This window comes from Rhinolophus ferrumequinum, chromosome 5 (genome assembly GCF_004115265.2).
Source record: "Rhinolophus ferrumequinum isolate MPI-CBG mRhiFer1 chromosome 5, mRhiFer1_v1.p, whole genome shotgun sequence".
Taxonomy (NCBI): Eukaryota; Metazoa; Chordata; class Mammalia; order Chiroptera; family Rhinolophidae; genus Rhinolophus; species Rhinolophus ferrumequinum.
Genome location: NC_046288.1, coordinates 13,910,919 through 13,933,120, shown reverse-complemented (window position 1 = coordinate 13,933,120; position 22,202 = coordinate 13,910,919). Strand labels below are relative to the sequence as shown.

The 22,202-nt window shown below is 40.1% G+C and overlaps 1 long non-coding RNA gene across 1 annotated transcript in view; it reads right to left on the bottom strand.

The window, feature by feature from the left end:
• Positions 1-22,202, bottom strand: part of LOC117022269 (uncharacterized) — a 110,921-nt gene that overhangs the window by 32,445 nt on the left and 56,274 nt on the right. Inside the window, exon 2 of the long non-coding RNA XR_004423016.1 lies at positions 20,495-20,583. This is a non-coding gene — a long non-coding RNA (uncharacterized LOC117022269). The remainder of the gene's footprint in view (positions 1-20,494; positions 20,584-22,202) is intronic.

Sequence of the window (22,202 nt, the reverse complement as noted above, 5' to 3'; positions counted from 1 at the left end):
TCTGGCATCATCTCTGCCAGGACCGGATTGCTCTCTGCGGTAACTAACAACTTGTGTGTTTAGTTCAGCCCAACTGTGAAGTCATGAATCTTTTCTTAGGCTCAGTTTCCTCATCTGCAAAAAAAACCACACTGGCAGTTGCCTCCATGGGCAATGTTTCCAGTTAATAAACAGCCCATACAGAACACTTAGCAAATACACTCGCAGAAACAGATTCCTCTCCTTTCACCCTTTCAGGTGATAACATTTCCATCCCACCCTTGATGAGATCATTTAACTTTAAAGAGCTGGTGCACACAGGGAATGATTTTCAGCTCACAGTCACATTTTTAATTTCCCAAGTTTATTAAATTGTGGTCTGTTCTTACAAAGGAATATTATGCAGCAATGAAAAATAAATCACAGCTACATGAAACAATGTGGATGAATGTCTGAGACACAATGTTGAGTGAAAGAAGCCAGACCAAAAGACTCCATTTTTATGAAGTTCAAGAATAGACAAAGCTAATTGATGGTAATAGGAGTCAGAGTAGTGGTCACCTGGTGTGTGTGTGTGTGTGTGTGTGTGTGTGTGTGTGTGTAACAGGGAGTGGAGGCACAGGGGAGCCTTCTGGGACACTGAAAATGTTCTGTACCTTGACATGAGTGGTGGTTACAGGTGTGTGTGTAGATATATAAAATATATGCATACATACGTGAAAATTCATCAAGCTGTATATGCAAGAATTGTGCATTTTACTGCCTTTATATCTCAACAGTGTTTAAAATAGTATTTTTTCAAAGTACTTATTTGATTTAATCTTATGACATGGAAGTTTTTCTCTTACGCATTCTTCCAGTCTCTTTTACATTTACATAAGTGAGAAATGTATTCATTGGTACCTCATAACTGCAGGAATAAAGAATTTCTCGGGGGATCAAATATATGGTGATGGAAGGAGAACTGACTCTGGGTGGTGAACACACAATGGGATTTATAGATGATGTAATACAGAATTGTACACCTGAAATCTATGTAACTTTACTGACAATTGTCACCCCAATAAACTTTAATTAAAAAAAAGAAAAAGGATTTCTCATATATGAAATTTCCAAATAATTTAACTATTTTACTTAAAACAGACACTATTGAATGCATTCTTCTTTGCGAACCAAGGTTTCCTTAGAAACTTACATGGTCCAGCTGGGCTGAGATGGAGTGAAGCCTTCAGTGACCGTTACTTCTATGCTGGATGATACCCTGTTTCCCCGAAAATAAGACCTAGCTGGACAATCAGATTGAATGTGTCTTTTGGAGCAAAAATTTATATAAGACCCGGTATTATATCGTATCATATCATATCATATCATATCCCCGGTATATTACATTATACCTGGTCTTAAATAAGACCGGGTCATATATTAATTTTTGCTCCAAAAGACGCATTAGGGCTGATTGTCTGGCTAGGTCTTATTTTGGGGGAAACACGGTAGTAGTTTTTGCCCCTTCCCTGTTATCTGGGGCTATTTTTCACTGTTGCATGCCTGCCTCTAACCATCAGGTCCTTCTCATTTGCTTTCTTTCATTCATTTATTCACTTATTTGGCACATATTTTTTGAATGCCTAGTATGCACTAAGCATTGGAGATATAGTGATGAATGAGACACTCATGATCCATGACCTAAGGAAACTTACATTTTAGCAGAGGCAGTAAGTAGAAAACAATGTGATGACTATCTTAAAGGTGGAAGTACTGGACCTAATTTACGGTGCTTGGGAAGGTCACCTTGAAGAAGTGACATTTAAGAACTGAGAGATGAGAGAACCTAGCCCAGAGTTAGACCTAAGTATTTACTGAATGAATGAATCGTACACGAATGAATGATCATTAGCCAACTAAGAAGCGTTCTGATTTACTGTGCACTGAGAAACCAGGAATTTTATAGCAAGATGTCTAAACCAAGAGTCAACAGGCACCCCGATGGACTTAATGGCGTTAATTTTGACTGCTGTAAGCACTGTTTTTTGCCTTTCTTAAGACTTTAGGTTACTAGACAAGTTCAGGATATTTAGACATTGCTCAGCTAACTCATACATACTCGGTTTTTGTTTCATCCTACCAAAACAAAGCCAGCCCAAAATAGCCCATGTTTCTATGATGATTCCTCCATTTTGCCTGCATATTGTGTTTCCCCAAAAATAAGACCTAGCTGAACCATCAGCTCTAATGCATCTTTTGGAGTAAAAATTAATATAAGACCCAGTATTATTTTACTATAATATAAGACCAGGTATAATATAATATAACATAACATAACAACATAACATATCATAACACTAGGTCTTATTTTGCTATAATATTATATTATATAAGACCTGGTCTTATATTAATTTTTGCTCCAAAAGACACATTAGAGCTGATTGTCTGGCTAGGTCTTATTTTCAGGTAAACATGGTAGTTCTTACCCCAAACTCACATGTATATGACTTTTCTGGCACAGCCACCAAAATCACCTTGAAAGGCCGTCACCCATCCATGCCTTTGTACGATAGCTTTGTCCAAGCCAAAACTGCCCTGACTCCTTGTGTATTATCGCATGTTGCAAACTACCACCTAATTTGGGGTCCATTATTGTCCCCAGAGAGTTCACCTTCGTGATGTATTACAAATTGGGAACTTGCGGTCTAAAGGACAGAGGAACAGATGCCAATAACCTTTGTAGAAAGACTACATGCCTTACACAACCCATCTGACATGTAAGTATTCTTACCGTATCACATGTAACAGCAGCAAAGTTTTAAATGACAGAGATACGGGCCAAGGGATCCAAGGCTTAATTTGATGTATATATGACTTCATCCATCCACAAACTATCGTGAAACTGTAAGAACCCCTAACAAGAGGTACACATGCAGCTTTTGGTCATCTCGGTTTCTTACAATTCCATGTAGATCTTTGAGACTTGAAATATGAAAAAGCTAAACAAAGAAATGGCATCGAGTAAGGATTTTCCCAGTGAAATAAAGGGAAATGAGGAATAAAAGTATCTGGAAATGGTTTAATTTTAGACTTTTTTCCAGTCTTTCTGTTCCTCTGATAAAATTTCAAACTTAAAACGGCATCAATCTCCTTTAGAGACAGTGGAATTAAGGCATGAGCTCCTTTACTGGCCAGCGTCTATTTTTTGGATTTATGTGGTATCACAGCCTGTCAAAAGTTTGACAGACTCTTGAGCAATCTAAGTGCATCTAGGGGACAGACAAGTAGAGAACAAGTCTTCTTACCTCTGTTTGGAAATCTTAGAGGTAGGAAAAAGTTAATTAACTTGTTGAAAGTGACAAAAATTTTCAGAGGTCATGGTAGTGAAATAAACTCATTTTTCTGACATGCATATGCAAATAATCAAATCTGCTGTCTCTCAGCTACACTGGTGTCTTTTGACCTCCAGTTGGTTAGATTTAGTCCTATTTGCCTAAATACACAAAGGCACAGTGAAGTTTTTCCCATGAAGGAAGTTTCCTCTAATTTTAAAACAATCATTTCTTCCAGCCATTTTGCAATACCTGGGAACTTGTCAGAAGAAAAACTGTTGGCTTCTTACTGCCAGTGTCACTGGGCAAAAATGTACCAAAATCACATTCTTTCATAACATCAATGGGCTCTTAAACTTTAGTACTGTCTTCATACTTACGTCTCCTGCCCTGAGACACAGGGAAAAAGCCAAAGATTCCATGTTTGTTATACTGCATATATTATACTGCAGTTCCTTTCCCCAACAACTGACCATTACAGAAATCTTTCGGAGCTATTCTTTTACTAGATTTTTGCATGTGCTGTTTGGGTTTTAGTCACTAATAACGTGGTCTAGGATATCATTACTACAATTCATTAAATGTAAACATTTGATGAAAGCTCTAGTTTTACAGTATATGCTCCTGTTGTTGTTTTTTTTTACAGCAAAACAAGCTAGAATATAAATATTTAATATTCTCAAGAAGTATTTAGTCATTAGTTTCTCCAAAACTATCTATGACCAGCGTCTAACGTCATTCCTAGTGACTATGTTCTAAAAACACAGATTTGAGGATCTAAAGCAGTCTTTCAAGCCGACCTTTAATTTATCTAGTCGAAATTTAACAGAATGGTGGGGGGCAGGGGAAGTTTAAAAGTATTTTCTTGAAACCGGAACCACCATTTAGCAAAAGCTTTTAATGGAATGAGTCACGGGGCATACTGAAGTGCAAATCACAAGGTTACACGTCGCCTCCTAGAAACACCACACCTGGTTCTGAATTCTTTGCTAAAGCAAATGCTAATGTCTGATTCCAAATGCTAACGTCTGATTCAGACCACTGGAAAACTTCAAGCACAGGTAGATTTTTACCTCACGCTCCATGAAACGTGTATCTCTCTAGTAAAACTGAAAACAACATTTGACTGAAACCGAAGATTGTAATTATCCGAGGACTCAGAGCCACTGAAAAATACAGTTTGCAAAGAAATTACTTTTGCCCCTTCCCTCCCCTTACCATCCCCACCCCTTCAGTAGAAGGGGACCCGTATGTAATGTAAAATTTTAAACATTTCTAAATACTAAAGTATGAAACAAGTACCTGGCAAACACCTGGAGCTCTCTGTTTCCACCGCTCGTTCTCTCCTCCCACACTCTGGCAACGGAATGCCCTTCAAAACCATGGCTCACTGCTTTTGGTAAATGTTTTACAAGACACTAAACAGCCTTGTGTCCCACCCTCAGAGCAAACACCATTGAGAGAACACAATATAATGGTTGCAAAGATAGTGTGTGATGTACAATAATGCAAATGAATAGGCGGGCTCTATTTCTACACTTCCCCTTAGGGAGAAAAAAAAATCCCAAACTTTCGAGGGGTGGGGGTGGGCAATCAGGAAGAGCTTGAAGTAAACCTTGACACTAGAAGCATTAGAGTTGTGTGTGTGTGTGTGTGTGTGTGTGGTTTTTTTCCCCTTAAAGCAGCCTTATAAGCTCATTGTCCTAATCCCCCAGCAAGTCTTGGCTTGCTAAACTGAAAAAGTGTCAAAGGCGAGAGTTAATAAAGGGTAGACAGAGTTCACCAGTGAGTCTGTAGACACAGTGGTAACTGTACATTTACCACGTATTTCTATGTATCAGAGCAAATGCAATTCAGAAAAGCTTTACAAAAAAAGTCTTCCACAATAAACAAAATGTACTCCCTATTTTCCCTATCCCTCAAGTAAATTCACAGTTAAAAACCAACTCTGTTCCAAACCAGAAGTTTTGCATTCCATTCAAGTTAACAATTACAACTGAAGGATAACAGAAACTTGCTGGCACCGAATTATTAGCATACCCAGAATGTCAGGTGCCTCTTGGTACCACCAGGGTTAACAAAATAAAGAGAGTGGGGCAGCCGGTTGGCTCAGTTGGTTAGAATGCAGTGCTCATAACACCAAGGTCACCAGTTCGATTCCCACATGGGGCAGTGAGCTGCGACCTCCACAACTAGACAGAAAACAATGACTTGACTTAGCTGATGGGTCCTAGAAAACCACACTGTTCCTCAATATTCCCCAATAAAAATTAAAAATAATAATAAAAATAAAATAAAAAAGAGAGAGGGTGCCCAGGGACTGTCTGCTTGGTTTTACAAAAACTACATATGGAGATTGCTAAGAGTCCAGAGCCCAGGTGGGCAGCACATACCTACTGTGTTTCCCCAAAAATAAGGCTTAGCTGGACAACTAGCTCTGAGTCTTTGGAGTGAAAATTAATATAAGACCCGGTCTTATGTAATATAAGACCGGATCTTATATTAATTTTTGCTACAAAAGACACATTAGAGCTGATTATCCAGCTAGGTCTTATTTTCAGGGAAACACGGTACCTGCTCTTGGAACTCTGAGTAGGACAGCCTGAGAAAGGAGAAAATAGAATTATGTAGCAATAGTCAAACCTACTCGCTAAAAGGAGACCAAGGCCATCTAGAGAATAATTGACTTTGGCTTCAGAATCACACACTAGGCCAGGTTAGGCAAGTAAGAAAACCCTTTTATTGTCCCCACCCCCTACTTGGGAAGATATCCCAGAGAACTGATAACTCTCCCAATCTGAGAGCCTAGAAAATGGCACAGAGCAGTTCACATTTTCAAAACATCGTACGGGTTGTTGTGAATTTTCTTTGGTCCCCCTTACCTTATGTAGATAGGTTCCATCTTATTTTTAGTTTCCTCATTTACAGATGCCTCAGGTTGTGCTGTGACTCAGGGCAACTGACTTCACATCATTTTAGTCTGATTGACTAATCTGTCTTGGGTGGGATCCGAAATGATCCATTTATCTGCCTCTCAGGGCGTGGTGAAGGGGCCTCCCTGGCCGACAGCCCAGCCCAGGCAGCCATCTCTTTTGCTTTCACATTTTCCTCTTGCCTTCTAACCTGCTTTCTAAAGTCTTGTCCTGGCCTCCCTTTTTTCTCAGTTTCTTTCTTTTCCCCCTTCCTTTCCTCCTTGCTTTTTTGCCTCACTGCCCTGAGAGATGATGAGGATGTGGTAAAGAGCAACTCTTTTCATCATCCTAGTCCTTCTATCATTTCATACAACATATCAAACAACCCGGGAAGGGAGGTAAGACAGATGTTCTTACTGTATTGATTCCACCAAAGTGAGACCTGAGACCCAGAAAGACTCGACAACTGGCCCAAGGTCACTGGTGATGCTGACGAGTCTGGGACTGAAGCTCAGCTTTCCTGACAGGCCAGGATCCCGCTACCACTCAAACACTGAGCCACTCCCTCAAATGCATGTCTTTTTCAGGGCCCTACAGTGCCCACCTGGTCTAATTGACTCTCCCCAATTGTGGCATCTTTTCCTCTCGGATGGCTCTTCTCATCTTCCTTCCTCCCTCTGGGCTGGTCCACCTCTTACCCTGCTTTTAGGGTCTATCTCACTTGACCCCTATAACTTACCTCCGGGCTACTGCTGTCCTTGTGTGCCTTTCTTTAGGCAAACCTAATAGGAACACATTTCCAAAGTGACAAACCTGCATGACTGGGGACAATGATCACTTCCTAGGAGTCTTTCCTTATTAGCGCCTCCCTTGGGTCACATATTTGTGTGTCATTCAACGTCAACTGCTGTCTAGGCCACCAGAGCACCCACTTGTTATACCCCTTAGCATGGAGCCCAGGGCTTATGGTGAAGGAACATATTTGAATTTTGCCCCCCACCCCAAAATGTGAAGACATAGTAGTATAATCTAAAGCAGTGCCTCGATGGAGGACACTCCAGCTATACGTGGAGGCTTGAGACCTTACGTTTTGATGTAGTTGCTTTGCTTTGGTTTGTTTTTATTGAAGAGAATGAGAAAAGCGGGTTATAAAGACAAGACAGCAAAGAAGCCAACTTTCATGTCATACCATGAAAGGAACATCATTTATTAAACGTCAACAATGACCAGGTACTGGACATGTGGCATCTCATTTCATCTGGCTGAGAAGGAAATAGGTTCAGAGAGGCTGCCCATGGCTGCCTGGCTGATAGCAGCACCGGTCCCAATCGGAGCCCTTGCCCTTTGCCCGAGCGGCGCTCCCCTGCCTGCCCCAAGCACGCTGCAGCATGTTCGCTCTAGGGACCAGTTGCCCAAATCAAGAGCCACCTACGTGTTCTCTGCCGCTCTGTGCTCAGAACCTGTTTGGCCCTGTTCTTCTACTCGACTCCTTTTCCTTGGCCTCCCTGCCACCTTTCCTCCACCTTTTCTTCTTGCCCCCAAAATAATCTGTCCCATTTACTTTACAGTCTATCAACAAAATAGGTGGTACGGATTTCCCCATTTCAGGGAAGCCTCTATGTTCATTTCTTCTATAAATCTGGTTATAAATCTGATGTTTGGCTTTAAACACTGTAGGCGGTGTTAAAATTCCCTGTGTTACGTACAGCACTTGGTGTGCTGGTGTATTTAAATAGGATATCTCATGCTGCTCAGAGACTAAATCCTACGGCCCCGAGAAAGAACTGTGCCTCCTACACAATATAAATGTTTTGTAATAGCATTTTCCCACATCTACTCATATGATTCTAATTTGAATTTTTGCTCTATTGTTTTGCGTATGGCAGTGTACAAGTATACCCCTGGGACTTTCAGTTCCAGAGCTCTGACTGGGCAGAATAACCAGCCCATGGAGAGTGCTGCTTTGCTACCCTGGGCCTATTCAGAGTTTCTGTCAGTTGTAGGGACCTACTTCTAGCTTGGATAGCCTTAAGTCTAGCATAAATCTGACCTGCAGGATGGTTCCAGATTCTGAAAGAGGTTTTGATCTCCCTTGGACACTAGGAGATAGGAGAGGAGGAAGCAGCAGGAGGTGAAGATTTTATTTGGAGCTGCTAAGTCTCTCAGAATCTGCCAAAGGCCTCGGCACTCCCCTGAATCACTCAAGTCCCTTCAGTTCTCTGGAGGGAGCTCCAGAGAGCCTTACGTGTGTGGCCTCAGAAACCGCTCATCACCCACTCCAGCCTAAACCCAGACCCTAAGCAAGGTCCCAGCAACCCTTGATGTTTTTCCCAATTGCCCAAGAAAGGAGAGGCTGGAACAGGAGACGGGAACACATGACCAGTCTACACTGTCCAATCTGTCACTGGGACATCATCCACTAGACCAGCAGTTCTCGAAGTGAGGTCCAGGGACCCCCTGGGGGACCCTAAGACTCTCTCAGAGGTCTGCAAGGCCATAACTACTATATTAGAATAATAATTCTAATGTTTTTGCCCTTTTCACTGCACTGACATTTGCACTAATGATGAAAAGGCAATAGTGGGTCAACCGCTGACACCTCAGCACACAACTGTACCAGTAATCATAGCATTTTTCATCACCAGACACTCAAAGGTTTTCTTTTATGTTTTTCAGAGCCAGTTTTCCTTAAGAATGTAGTTGAGGAAGCAGGAAAACATTAATTTTCGTATATCTTGACTCTTGAATATATATCTTTTTAATATTCTGTGTGGTGAAATGGGAAGTATGCATAAATCAGTCTTGCTGCATACCAAAATTTATGACGATAATCTCAAGGAAAATCATTTGTGTGATTGTTTGAGCTACAGAGTGAACTACAGGTGCTTTTATCACAGAACACCATTTTTACTTGAATGACAGACAAACTATGGTGATTCAGACTTGTGTGTCTGGCAGACATTTTCTAGAAAAATGAATGAAGTGTGCCGGTCACATCAAAGAACACAACTGATAGTATCTGTTTCCAATGATAAAATTCAAGCTTTCGAGCAAAAGTTAAAATTGTGGAGAACTTGCACTCACCACCATGAGCTTGACAGCCTGCTAATGATTAAAGTCTTTTCTGATGAAATTAGTTGTAATATTAACAAATGTGATTTTAAAATATTGTATAATGAAATGTGTCAGTATTTAGAAGATCAGCACAACTCGGTAAACCAATATTTTCCAAATGACCAATTCATTATGTTACAGAATCATGCATGGGTAAAAGATCCATTCAAAGTACAAGATAAACCAGTGGATTTTAATGTAATAGAGTACGGAAAGTTCATTGCTATGGTTTCAGATTCCACAGTGTAAATAACCTTTAAGAAGCTATCTCATGTAGAGTTTGATTTTCGTAGCAAAGAAGAATGTTCAAAATTATCTGAAAAGGCTACTTTAAATACTCTTCCCTTCTACAACTATATGCCTTTCTGAAGCTAAATTTTCTTTATATACGTTGATGAAAATAGCATCTCTCAACAGATTGAAGGCAAAGCAAATAAAAAAATGCTGACTTTTAGCAAGCCAGTCATTGAAGAAATTTGGAAAAAAATTGCAAAATATAAATGATGCACTCTTCTCACCATCTACTTTGTTTGGAAATACAATTTTTCCCCTCATAAAGATATTATTTATTTTAACATAAGATTTTACCATTGTTATTTTTGAAGGAATTAATAAATATTTTTAATTTTTTAGTTTGAATGTCTAATGTGGTAAATAGCAACACATACAACCTACATAAATGAGAGCACTCCGGGTTCCTCAATAAGTTTTAAGAATGTGAAGACAGGGTTGCCAGATTTAGCAAAGAAAAATGCAAGGCACCCAGTTAAATTTGAATTTCAGATAGACAACAAATGATATTTTAGTGTAAGTATCCATACAATATTTGGGGCATACTTATACTAAAAAAATTATTTACTGCTTCTCTGACGTTTATGTCTAATTGAACATCCTTTATTTTATTTTCCTGATAAGATGTGCTGAGCCCAAAACGTCTGAGAAGCATTGCACTAGACCATACCCCACGTGCTGAAGTACTAATTACAATATTTATTAAGCACCCACATTGTACCAGACTCAGTACTAAATTCCTTACATATATTACCTCTTCAGTCATCTCCAAATCCTATGTGGTAAATACTACCATCATCCCTATTTTACAAATGAGGAAGCAGAAACTTAAAGAAGTCTAGCGAAGCTAATTATGGGTAGAGGGCAAGACCGGAACACACCTGCTCAGACACCAAAATCCTTGTAACTATTAGGCTTACACTGAACTCTGAATAATGGAGATTCCCAAAGGTGACAGGTTTTCCTGCATATTTGCAGCTCAAATTTTACTAAATCAATTTCTATTACTTGTCTTCTCTCTGTCTCACAGCTGTGTGTTCTGCTATCAAAACAATGGTGAAAACCAATGTTGTCAGTGGGCCAAAGAATTCTAGCCAAAACTGGCCTTTTGACTTGGAGCCGACTTTCCTAATGGATGCTTCTCTGAGCATGACAACAGTATTGTTTTGTAAATTTGGATTTTTATTAAACGAGGCACCCTGGATTATACTAAGGGCAGTTGTCTATACAGAAGCAAAGGGTGATGAAAAAAAGAGAGTTGCAAAAAATCTTTGCAAACTTTGAAAAATAGCCTAGAAAAGAGAATGGGACAAGGGGAGGAGAAAAAAGGGTAGATCAGAGAAGAAAAGATGCCACCTGAAGTATTAATTATGGAAGAGGTGCATTTTAGAAACTAAGACATGGTGAGAGACTAGAGAGGAGGCCTAGGTAAAAAGGGGTTTTGGGGAAACCCAAAGGCCCAGACACATGGTTATGGAGCATTCAAAGGAAAAGGAAAAGAGTCATTCTTTACTTTTAAAACTGTCAACTTAGCAGTTCACCTTAGGCCCACCTGGCAGGGCTACCGTCTCAGTTCAGACCCTGGCCCAGCCCTGCCCTAATGGATGGGGTCTGCCTCTCCAGTTCAGCCTCTTTATCTGCCCACTCAATCAAGATCCCTCAAGTGCTGAACAGGAGTGTCTGCAGGAGGAAAAAGGAAAGGAAGAATCAAGTGAAATGCAAGTCTGGGCTCCCTCCTTAGATAAACTTAGGAGGCCAAGGATTCTTACAGCTCTCGACCTTCAAGGGGCCGTCAGAATTTATTCTTGTGAATGCTTACTCATCAAATTTCCAAAGTCAAGACCAGAACACACAGACTCTGGATCCGAGGACTCACTTTCCACCATTAAAACAGAGTCAAGGGCCCTACCTACTTCAGATATAAAAGTGATGGAGCCAAGTTACCCTCCTATTCCCCACCAGGCCTCTGCGTTTCCCTGTCTTCAGCCTTCTCTAAGGCATAGTAACATGCAGTTTTACTTCACTATGTTTGAGCCACAGGCACTGACGACATTTCATAAAGCAATTGTCCTTGAAAAGTGGTTAGACCTGTACATGAAGGTCACTAGTCATTAGCATAGAGCCAAATAGTATTTTAGGCTTTGCAGGCCATATAGTTTCTGCTACATATCGTTCCTTCTTTTTCCTTTTTGTACAATCCTTAAGAATGTAAACACCATTCTTAGCTACATATAAAACATACAAAAACAGACAGCGGAGTGGGCCATACTTTGCTGATCCCTCACTTAGAGCAATGGCAAGAAGTGGGCAGTATCGACTGGTGACTTCTGCATACAGTTTGGTTGAATATAGTGTCAAAACATTCGGTGTTACATCACCTTCTCACTGACAAAGGCAACCTAATTTTCCATCACACTTCCTCAAGTCTGACATTCTCTACTTATGGAGTCATACCACCTTTGCCACAATCCTCTTCAAAGAATTTAGCTGTAGATCTGGCAGAGAATGAAACCCTCAAATAATAGTCATATATTTGGGAAATTAGATAAATGAGATTTAAAATAAGCTAGAATATTTTTAACCTGCTAGTTTTTATTCTGAGTGTGTGTTTACATGTGTGTACATTTTTGTTTAAAAGAAAACATTCCATATGTATCACAAAATTTCAAGTCTGGAAAACGTCCTCTGATATAGCCTAGTTTATAACTGTTTCTACTTGAGGAAACTATGACCTACTTCGATTAAATGAGATATGCCAAGTCACATATTAATTGGCAGAAGAAGAGCTGGAGCTAGAAACTTGGTTTCTTCATTTCCAAATTAGTTCTCTTTCTACTACTCTACTTAATAGAACATTGCCAAATTAGTAACAAAAATTCAATTGAGCAAATACTTATAAAGTATTGCCTGGGACGGCTGGTTAGCTTAGTTGGTTAGAGTGTCGTGCTTTTAACAACAAGGTTGCTGGTTTAATCCCCACATGGGCCACTGTGAGCTGCGCCCTCCACAACTAGCCTGAAAACAACTACTTGACTTGGAGCTGATGAGTCCTGGAAAAACACACTTAAAATAAAAAAAAAATTTCAAAATTATTTCCAACGTGCCCAGCACTGGCTAGGTGCTCTAGGAATACAAAAGAAGTGTCAGAGAGGATTCTTGCCCATAAAAAGCTTTTGGTGCCACTGAGAAAACAAGGCACACACACAAAACAAATACATTCTACCTGGCATTGTTATGTAACTATTTGGCTAAAACAGGGCTAAAAAAATTTCTGTAATGACAGAAACATTCTCTATCTTTGCTGTTCAATATGGTGGCCACTAGTCACATGCGGTTACTGAGCTCTTGAAATGTGGGTAGTGCAACTAAGAAGTGAAATTTTAACTGTATTTAATTTTAATTAATCTAAATTCAAATAGCCACATGTGGCTGCCATATTGGACATCACAGGTCTGAAATAACGGTTATGGGACTGAATGGAAAATATGTAACATTTTGCCATTTCTCCCTTTTGTGCCTGCCGCAGAAACCAGTACTGACCACAGAACTCTTTCCTCTGAGCACATATGGGCTCTCAGGAGTCTCCATGCAACATATTTTCAATTGCCTGGACCTGATATATAACACGAAACCTATTTGCCATCCTGGATACAGATAAAAGGTGACAAAAGTGAACTGGAGGAGGAAGTACTTGAGCTAAACCCAAAAAGATAACATTTGCACAAGTAAAGAGGAAAGGACAGAGTGTGGGGCTCTGCACGTAGAGAACAGCATGAGCAAAGGAACTGGATCGAGTTCTCCAGGTTCTGTGAAGGGAGGATGCTGGCAGGCAGGCAGGGAGGATTGTGATGGGTGTGGTGGAGATAAAGGGGCAGGCAGGAGGGTGGGTCTAGATTAAGGAGACCTTTGGATTCCAGGAGTTTGGACTTCTCTCAAGAGCAATAAGAGCCCCTGAAGATTTAAGCAGAAAAAGAACTAAAGAAAAACATGTTTTAGGAAGGCAAATCTGATAGGAGCCACAGAATGGCCTGCATAATGGACTTATACATTCAGAGACCAGGAGGAAGGCTATTCCACGAATGGTTTTCGGTTTTCCTTTAGGAAAGTAATACTTTTTAAATAATATGTATAAATCACAGAAAAGCAAATATAAAGCGAAAATTAAAACTAGACCTCTACCATTCAAACTCAACCACTGTTGGCATTTTGATGTGGTTTCTTCCAGGTATTTTTTCCCTCTTTCCTTGGCTATTGAAATAATTCAGGAATCAAGTTAGGACTAGGACAGGAAGGTGGTGGTGTGAATAAGAGGAGAAGCTGAAAAAGACATGTTTAAGTAAGGCAGCAGGGCCGAGAAGCAAGACCATGAGCGTCAAGGGACCCGAGTTCTAGTTCTGCCTACTCCAGTGGGTCTCCTCTCAGCCCCAAGACTTGGTTTCCTCTTTTTAGAGTCAAGGTACTGGTCTAGATCAACCTCTTAACCTCTTCCTAACGCTGTCTAATTAAGGGTCAGATGATATTTTTGAGACATTCTGCAAGCCCCCCAGACCTAAAGTGAAACTAAGTCATGTGTATATGTATGTCCGTGTGTATTTTAAGTGAACAGCCCATATACATACATAGCAGGGGTTGTCGTAAGACAAAAATATGCCCTTGATCTTCAAGCTGTAGCAACAGCATACAGCCTGCTACAATCTACAGGATTTTAGGTATAAAGTAATTCAATCATATAGTCTGAGCAGTGTTGTAGGGAGATGTGTAGATGTAGTTCCCAGGATATGTAATGGGTGGTATAAACAGGGAATCCATTCTCAGATAAGACGCTGCACCTAGTAGTGACAGCGTCTTCCAAAGAGCCAAAGATTCTTAAGGCCCAATCCATCCTCTCAGACCATAAAAAAACAAAAACACAAATAGCTGCTAGAGAATACAAATTATGCTCTTCCAAAAAAAAAAAAAAAAAGCAATACATAGTCCGTCACCAAATTAATAAGCAAAAGTGTAAAGCAGCAGTCGTCCACACGGGACATACAGGAGGTTCCGTTACAGAGTTTTCAAAAAGTACTGATGATTGGGCTATTCCTCAGACCAATTAAACCAGAATCTCAGTGGATGGGGTCCGTGCATTGGTATTTTTTTTTTTAAGTTCTCAAAATGACTGAAACCTGAAACACAAGCCAATGTCCCAGAGCAAGAGTAGTTGGAGATGCAGTGTGGGATCCGGATGTGACCGACTGTGCTGTCAGCCTCCCTTGTTAAGAGGTGCAGCCAGTTCTTTAGTGAGGGGAAACTGGAGGGCAAGCCAGAACTCACCGCGACATTTTATAATTGGCATATTAAACTATACATGGTTTCTACTTCAGAGGGCAGGCTGTGTTATTTTCAATGCATCCCTTGGTCATTTTCACTGAACCGTGCATTAGAGAACTCCTGGGGACTTGGAGAACATAATTTGTGTTCTCTAGCAGCTAGTAGTTAAAAAGTGTAGACTCTGGCCTCAGACTGATGTAGGTATGTGTGCCAGCTTTGCCATGCACTAACTGTGTGACCTGACGCTAGTTACACGTTCTCTTTCATGCCTCAGTTTCCTTATTTGCCTAAACACCTTTTTTATGGGATTATTGGAGGAGTTAAATAAGGCCATACAAGTGAAAAAGATAATGCAAATAAAAGACTTTTTTTGGTCTGGCACATAGAAAGAAAACAATAAATGTAATCATTTATTTTCATCATCACCTTTAGGTGATCTAACTTCAACATTTTACGATTTTAAGAATCACTTGGTGACTGACTGCACAAATGGAGATGAACAAAATCAGCAGGTCCTGACATACTTAGATTTAAGAGCCTGGTCCGTGTTCAGCCCCCTTTCACTCCAATCTGAGTCCTCAATAAACACTCCATTCATTCCTTAAGATGTCCCTTGTATTTTGCTAACCTTGCTCTTAGTTTCAGAAAGACCTCACTTATTTCGCAAACACAGAATGTTTGTCATTCTTGATGGAAGCAGTATGGTTGTTCTGCTACTGTTATTTCTTTTCTTTTCTAAACTTTTTTTTTGGGGGGGTGGCATATTTGGGAAAAATCTTTCTCCAGGGCCCATCAGCTCCAAGTCGTCCTTCATTCTAGTTGTGAAGGGCACAGCTCAGCTCCAAGTCTGGTTGTCATTGTCAATCTTTAGTTGCAGGGGGCACAGCCCACCATCCCATGTGGGAATTGAACTGGCAACTTTGTTGTTGAGAGCTCTCACTCTAACCAACTGAGCCATCAGTCCGGCTGCCCCATGTTACTGTTATGTCTTGGCAGCACAGATACCCTTGAGTACGGCTGAAGGGAATGTCAGACATTCTACTCCTGTCTGCCCTTGTTGCAGCAACTGCTGACACGTGGGCAACCTGTTTGAACCAACGCACGGCCTTGGATGAGGCCCCAACTCAGCATAACTTTGATGCATATCTGATGACTGGTTGGAAGACCTTGTTCTTGGAAACCTCAGGGCTGACATTTGAGTGTTGCCCATGAAATTTGCCTAAAGGTTCAATGCTGACATTAGCCACAGATTTGAGTCTCATAACCTTGAAGCATTCTCCTTGCTTTCCACAGCACCAAATACCCTTCTACAAAGAGTGATGCTATCACTGAGCTATTGTCTGCCAAAAGACACACACATTTTGTTGATGCCCATAGCTTTCTTTTTCCTTATCCACAGCGGGAACAAACCTCTTCCTTTTAGGAAGACAGTCTTCCTTTTGTAGGCAAACATCTACTTGTCAGACATAACGTTATTGGTGGAGTCACGGCTCACATCCATGGCTCTACTTTTTCAGTTTTGAAAACGGATTAGCTTGTTTTGCAAATAGCAAGTCATCGAGGAGCAGGTTGCCAAAGGAACCACTAGCTCTATGAAACTTTTGACCATGTGAATGAAATAATTTTAAAAAGGAAACAAAGGGATTAGCCACAAACTCCCTGCGAAAACCTGTTATTCCCTATGAAAACCAGTTTTCCCAAGCGTATATTCACGTGGGTCCGGAAAACCACCTCGGGATCATCTTAGACACAGGAATGACTTGTTACAAAGTCACTGGTTGACTGTAGCCACAACGGGCTAAGCATGGGGTGGGCCGAATTACTCTGACTCCAAGTCTTTTTGGAAAGTTCTTCAGCTTATGTCACAGTGGTAATTATACATGGATCATTGTAAACTACAAACGACTTCAGGGTTACTTGTGCACAAGTTCTCAATACCACCAGGCCCCATATCTGAAGTAGCACTTTTGTCGAACTGGATCAGAGATCAGAAAAAAGCAAGAGCTCCAGACAAGAGGGTGATGAGTTTACTCTCTGGTAAATCTGGATACAGATGACAAAAGAGATCCATTAACTTCTGCATTTTTTAAAGTCCCATTGAATATTTGAGTTATGATGTTACTTTTCTCTAATTCACTCCTGTTTTATTGTTAGTATTTCTTCTGAACTAAATGCTTAAACTTTCATTCCTAAATTCTTCTGGGGCAAAGAGCATGTCTGAATCATTGTTGTATCCTTATGTACCTGCCCCAGTTATCTTTTATATGAGGGTTCTTTGTAGGTTTATTTGAGTCAAATTAAAATATGGGCCTTTAGTAATAAGTTATGTGGTACCAAATAAATAATAAGAAGTAATATGTGATGGAAAAACATCTCTTCTACATTCAGGTGAAAAAGCAGAAAAGCCACGTTTAAAACCTGCCTTTGTATGAAAAAAAAAAAATAACCCTGCCTTTGGGGATTGCCTTCAGCATTCTGGTGCCATTTTGTGACAGGTCCCTATTAGTGGCTGACTAAACAAAAGAGAATCTATTTCATCTCACTTGCTTGACCTTTGTGTGTTTGTTCCTCAGGAAGTTTCCTTCATGTGGACCATAGGAGTCATGCAACTGTAAAAATCTTACCTTAAGACCTATTTGAGTTACAGTCTGCCTTCCTGGAAAGAAAAAAAGATGGGAAGGTCATTTTCTAAAAGGTGTACCTTTGGGTAAATTTTAGGGATTTGGGGGAAATTTGTTTCTAAGAGATCTGTGACTTCACTAAATGGCAACTACAATTCAGGAATGTGAAGAGCCTTTTTACCATAGAAAACAATGTTTTAAGTAGCCTATTACTTTTTCCTTTTCAAAAGCAACTTGCATTTTCAACTGGTAGGTAAAACAACATCCACTTCTTAATTAACTTACTTGGAATGGACATCTAGGCTATGATGAGTAGGAAAAGGTCAGCACTCAAAATGTTTTACTATTTTATTTCAAGTTTCCATCAGGAACTCCATGGTTTTCTTATCCCCTTTGCCTTTCCTACGCATCTCCACCACCTGACTTCTGATGTTTTTATCTTGATGGAGGAGCACAGACGTCATGTGCCATGAGAAAAATTACATAATGATCTAGACGTTAACTTTTTAAAAGGACTGGCCAAAGAGGTCACCAAAAGTTCATACTTAAAGTTCAGATTTCTTTCTATCAATCATAGCCAGTGATTCCCTTTCCTTCCATATGGGGAAAACAGACCAATCTTATCTCAGACTGAGGGCAATATCTCCAAAACAAATTTTTTTAGGCCTGTTAAAAAGATCTATCTAGCTCTGATAGCCCCTATACTCAAGAGACCTCTCAAAAAATAACCACATCAAATTCACTCATGATTGAGAAACCAGCAAGCTGGAGATGGCCAATTCAACGGAATTGGGGTTTCGTGTGTATGTGTGTTTGTGTGAATTTCTGAATCTGTCAGTTTAGTTACAATCAAAGTGCCTTAGCTCAGCAATACTCTTGATAGAAAATCTCAACAGAGAACCCTAAAATGTGAAGCCTGAGACTCTCATAATGATCCAAAAGTGGAAGCCAGGTTACATAGCTGGCTTCTGTGTGTTTTATTTAAACTATCTATTTTTTTAAAATCTGGCCTTTGGGTGGGGGGAATCAGGCCAATGATGACTCTCCCCTGATGCCACTAAGAAAGCAGAGAAAAAGAAAAGAACATATTTGCTGATGAAAACAATCTCTCACTAGAAGCTGATCACCTCTGTGGGAAGTAGGTGAGGGAAATTAAGAACATAGATTTGGAGAGAATTCAAAGGACTGGCAGGAAAACAGGACCTGGGATCCAGCCCTGGGATATAACACTGAAAGAGAAGGAAGAATTTATGTCTGAACCACAAAAATAAAAACTCTGATCATCAGTTTGAAATCAATCTCTAAGATTGTTCCCGAAATTTGACTAAGTCCTTATAAAAGACATTTGTTCATAAGAAGCCACTCTCCTCCTACCCCTTCCTCCATTAGGTTCATACTTATTCTTTGAACCTGACACTCTCACCTGTTGAGATTCTTACAAAGGCAGTTTCTCAATTGGTACAGTCACTACCACCTGCCCCCAATATCCCGCTGCCTAGAAAACCATTTCTTCTTTAAATCTCAGTTAAAACACCATTTAAATTCCAAGAAACCTTCCCTGATAGTCTCCCCTCCCTAATGATGAGGTTAGTGCCTCCAATTTTAAACTCCCTTAACTTCTTACACTTGTTTAATCCACTCATTCCTCTTTTATAATGTAATGTCTGCCTACTATACCAGCTTTCTAGCGGCAGAAATTCAATCCTTTCTGATTTCATATCTTAATTACTCAGTACCTAGCACAGAGCCTAGCACATAGCAGATGCTCAGAAAATGTTTTTTAACTATATCCCCACTGATTTCACGATTAGTGTACTATCCCATGGGGCCCAAGAACAGGTAAGTTCTGCCTATCTTCAAGCCTATAAAAACCAGGCCCGTGTGGCTTGAGGAATCCAGCCCATTCGGTGGCATTAATTCTATAAAGATGGTCTTTTCCTACACGTGGAACATGAATGTGGATTTGAACTCATTCAGAGATAAATGGATGCTGACGAATCATTCTGAGGGCATAGCAGAGTATTCTAGTTGCAAGTCTTACAGTGTTAACTGCTGAGGGGGAACCGGCTTTGGATAAGTGTCTGATTCTGCGATCAGTTGCCCGGGAGGCTGCTTCATGATCTGAGTGCCAGGACCCCTGCTCAGGAGGCCCCAGGGCTACTAATCTCAGAATCATCATTTGAAGTCACCAAAAAAATTAGTCTTCTTTCAGTATTAGAATCCTAAATTCTTTCTTTGGTAAATACAGAATTCTTATTGATTTGTTCTTTAAGAGAAAAATATTCATTCCCTACCTTAAAAACAAACAAACAAACAAAAAAACCCACTTCTACTCTTGAAAACTAGGAGATAGAAAACACTTAATGTTGGTCATTTGGGGATTATCAGAGGAATGGTATATTTCACGAAATCTAAGTCTCCACAGATGCATTCGAATTTCAGACATGTTAAATGTGGCTGGGGGGGTCAAGTGGGGGAGCAGGGGAAATGCATTCTAGAGTTGAGGAAATGCAGTAAACACCATAGGAAAAACGCAGTATTAAAAAGAGTTTTAGCAAAGTCATTAAAATATAGCTCTGTTGAGTAGACTGGGAGCGGGGGTTATCACTGTGAAGGGTATATAAATGTCTAATCATTATGTTGTTTTGTACATCTGAAACTCATGTAAAAAAAAAGATCTAAACCCAGAAAAAAAATATGTATTTCCCCATATATATATATAATTCTTTGTGACTATGGGAGTCCTTTGGGGATATTTGTGCTTATAAACATATAGCACAGGGTGGTCTAGTAAATTAAGCAAACACCCAGAAGCAAAACAATATGTGTTTAAAAAAAAAAAAAAAAGTGGGGATTAGCATTTGGGCATCACTATGTAATGTTCACCTACTTTTCTCCACTCCTACATTATGTTCATTTGAGCCATGGTGAAGATGGAGGCAGCCTGACTTACCAAACCTCCTCGGTGAGCCCAGGAATGGATGATGCTCTCTGCTGGGTGACCTGATGCAAGGTATCCTTCTAATGCCTCTGTGACATGAACTGTGAAATGGAAAACATAACACTGTTGAACCAGAGACTGCTAGTGAGGAGTATGCAGTAAATGACCACTAACTGTAATAAAGGAGGGTGGGTTGGAAGAAGAAATGTGTTTTATTAAAATCACACACCTCCGCATGTGTGTAGATTACAAGGAAAGCTACATAACCGGACAGTATAGGAAATTTCCACTGGCCCACATACATGCAGAAAATAGGTCGCATACTTGCCAATTCCGCAAGGCGATTCAGGTTCGTGCTAGCTAAAGGACATTCGAGGAAGGAAACCTTACTCTGACAAGGAGAGAAGAGGGAAATATATAAAGAGGTGGTGTTAGCAGGGAAAGGAAGCTCATAGGTTTGCCCAGGTGCTCAAAACTCAGCTCTACTGTTTACCAGCTGGGTGATCTTGGGCATTTTACTCAACCTCTCTGAGTTTTTTACTCATTAATATGGGCATAATGTAATCCACCTGTTAAGGACATTGGGCTAATAAATAAGAGAAAAGATAAGAAGCCCTTAGGGCCCCATATGAAAGAATACACTCAATGAAAGGCAGCTATAATGATTATATTTATTTAAATTTCTTTCTGCAGAGGCACAATAAAGTGTGGTCTTTTAGGGTAAATTACCAAACATTCAAAATTGTTTAAAGCATTGTGAGCTGTTAGTATTTTAAATGTTCCTTTACCTTTGGAAGCCCTTTACAGCTGGCTTTTCTGCCCCTATATAACTAATATTCCATAACTACTCAGCTTGTCTTTAAGTAAATACACTTGTTTAGGTAGGTTCTGAATAGTAGATTTTATTATGCCCCCATAATTTATTATGTTACCCCACCATAAATGACTAAAACCCCACAAGAGTCTGCCCCCTCCAAGAAAGACCATGAGTCCACAACCTATGCCTGGGAAACAAAATACTGAATTCTGCTAACTCCTGTGGTCCAACTCAATAATCATTTGTTCCAAAGTTCTTCCCAACTCAATGGCCTAATTAACTAAGGTTGAGCTTTTGATTAACATACTGTGCTTGAAGAAACTTTGACCCACAGAAACTTGGCATTTGACTTGCTTCTCTGAGGCCAACCTGTGTCACGAGTGTCAGTTTCAAGGGTAATAAAGGACCTGGCTGTTTGCTTACAGCAAACGGAGGTGGTGCCATGTCATTATCCGGCTTTTACCTCTGCTATCCACTGACAAAGAAAGTTTGCAGCCTGCATGTCAGTTTTTACAGAATGAAAGGATATATATTTCCAAACTGAAAAGTACCTAAGTTCTACCTGGCATTTTAACTAAGTGACAGTTGTTTTAAAAACATGAATATGGTCCCAAGATCAAAGTGATCAGAGTGTAGATCAGGTGTTAGATCAGGTGTTTGAGCAGGTGCGTGTTATATCTGCCCAGATTCTGCCTTGGTAAGCAAACTGCTCCGATGGTTCCTGAGTTCCCCTTTATAGAAACATGTGTGTTATAGAAACATGCCTCAGACACAAGGCAGAGACCACAGTACTTGAGAGCTCATGTTCCTGTACGTGATGAGATTAATAGTGTCCCCCCAAATTCATTGAAACCCTGACTTCCCGTATGTCAGAATGTGACTGTATTTAGACATAGGGCCTAT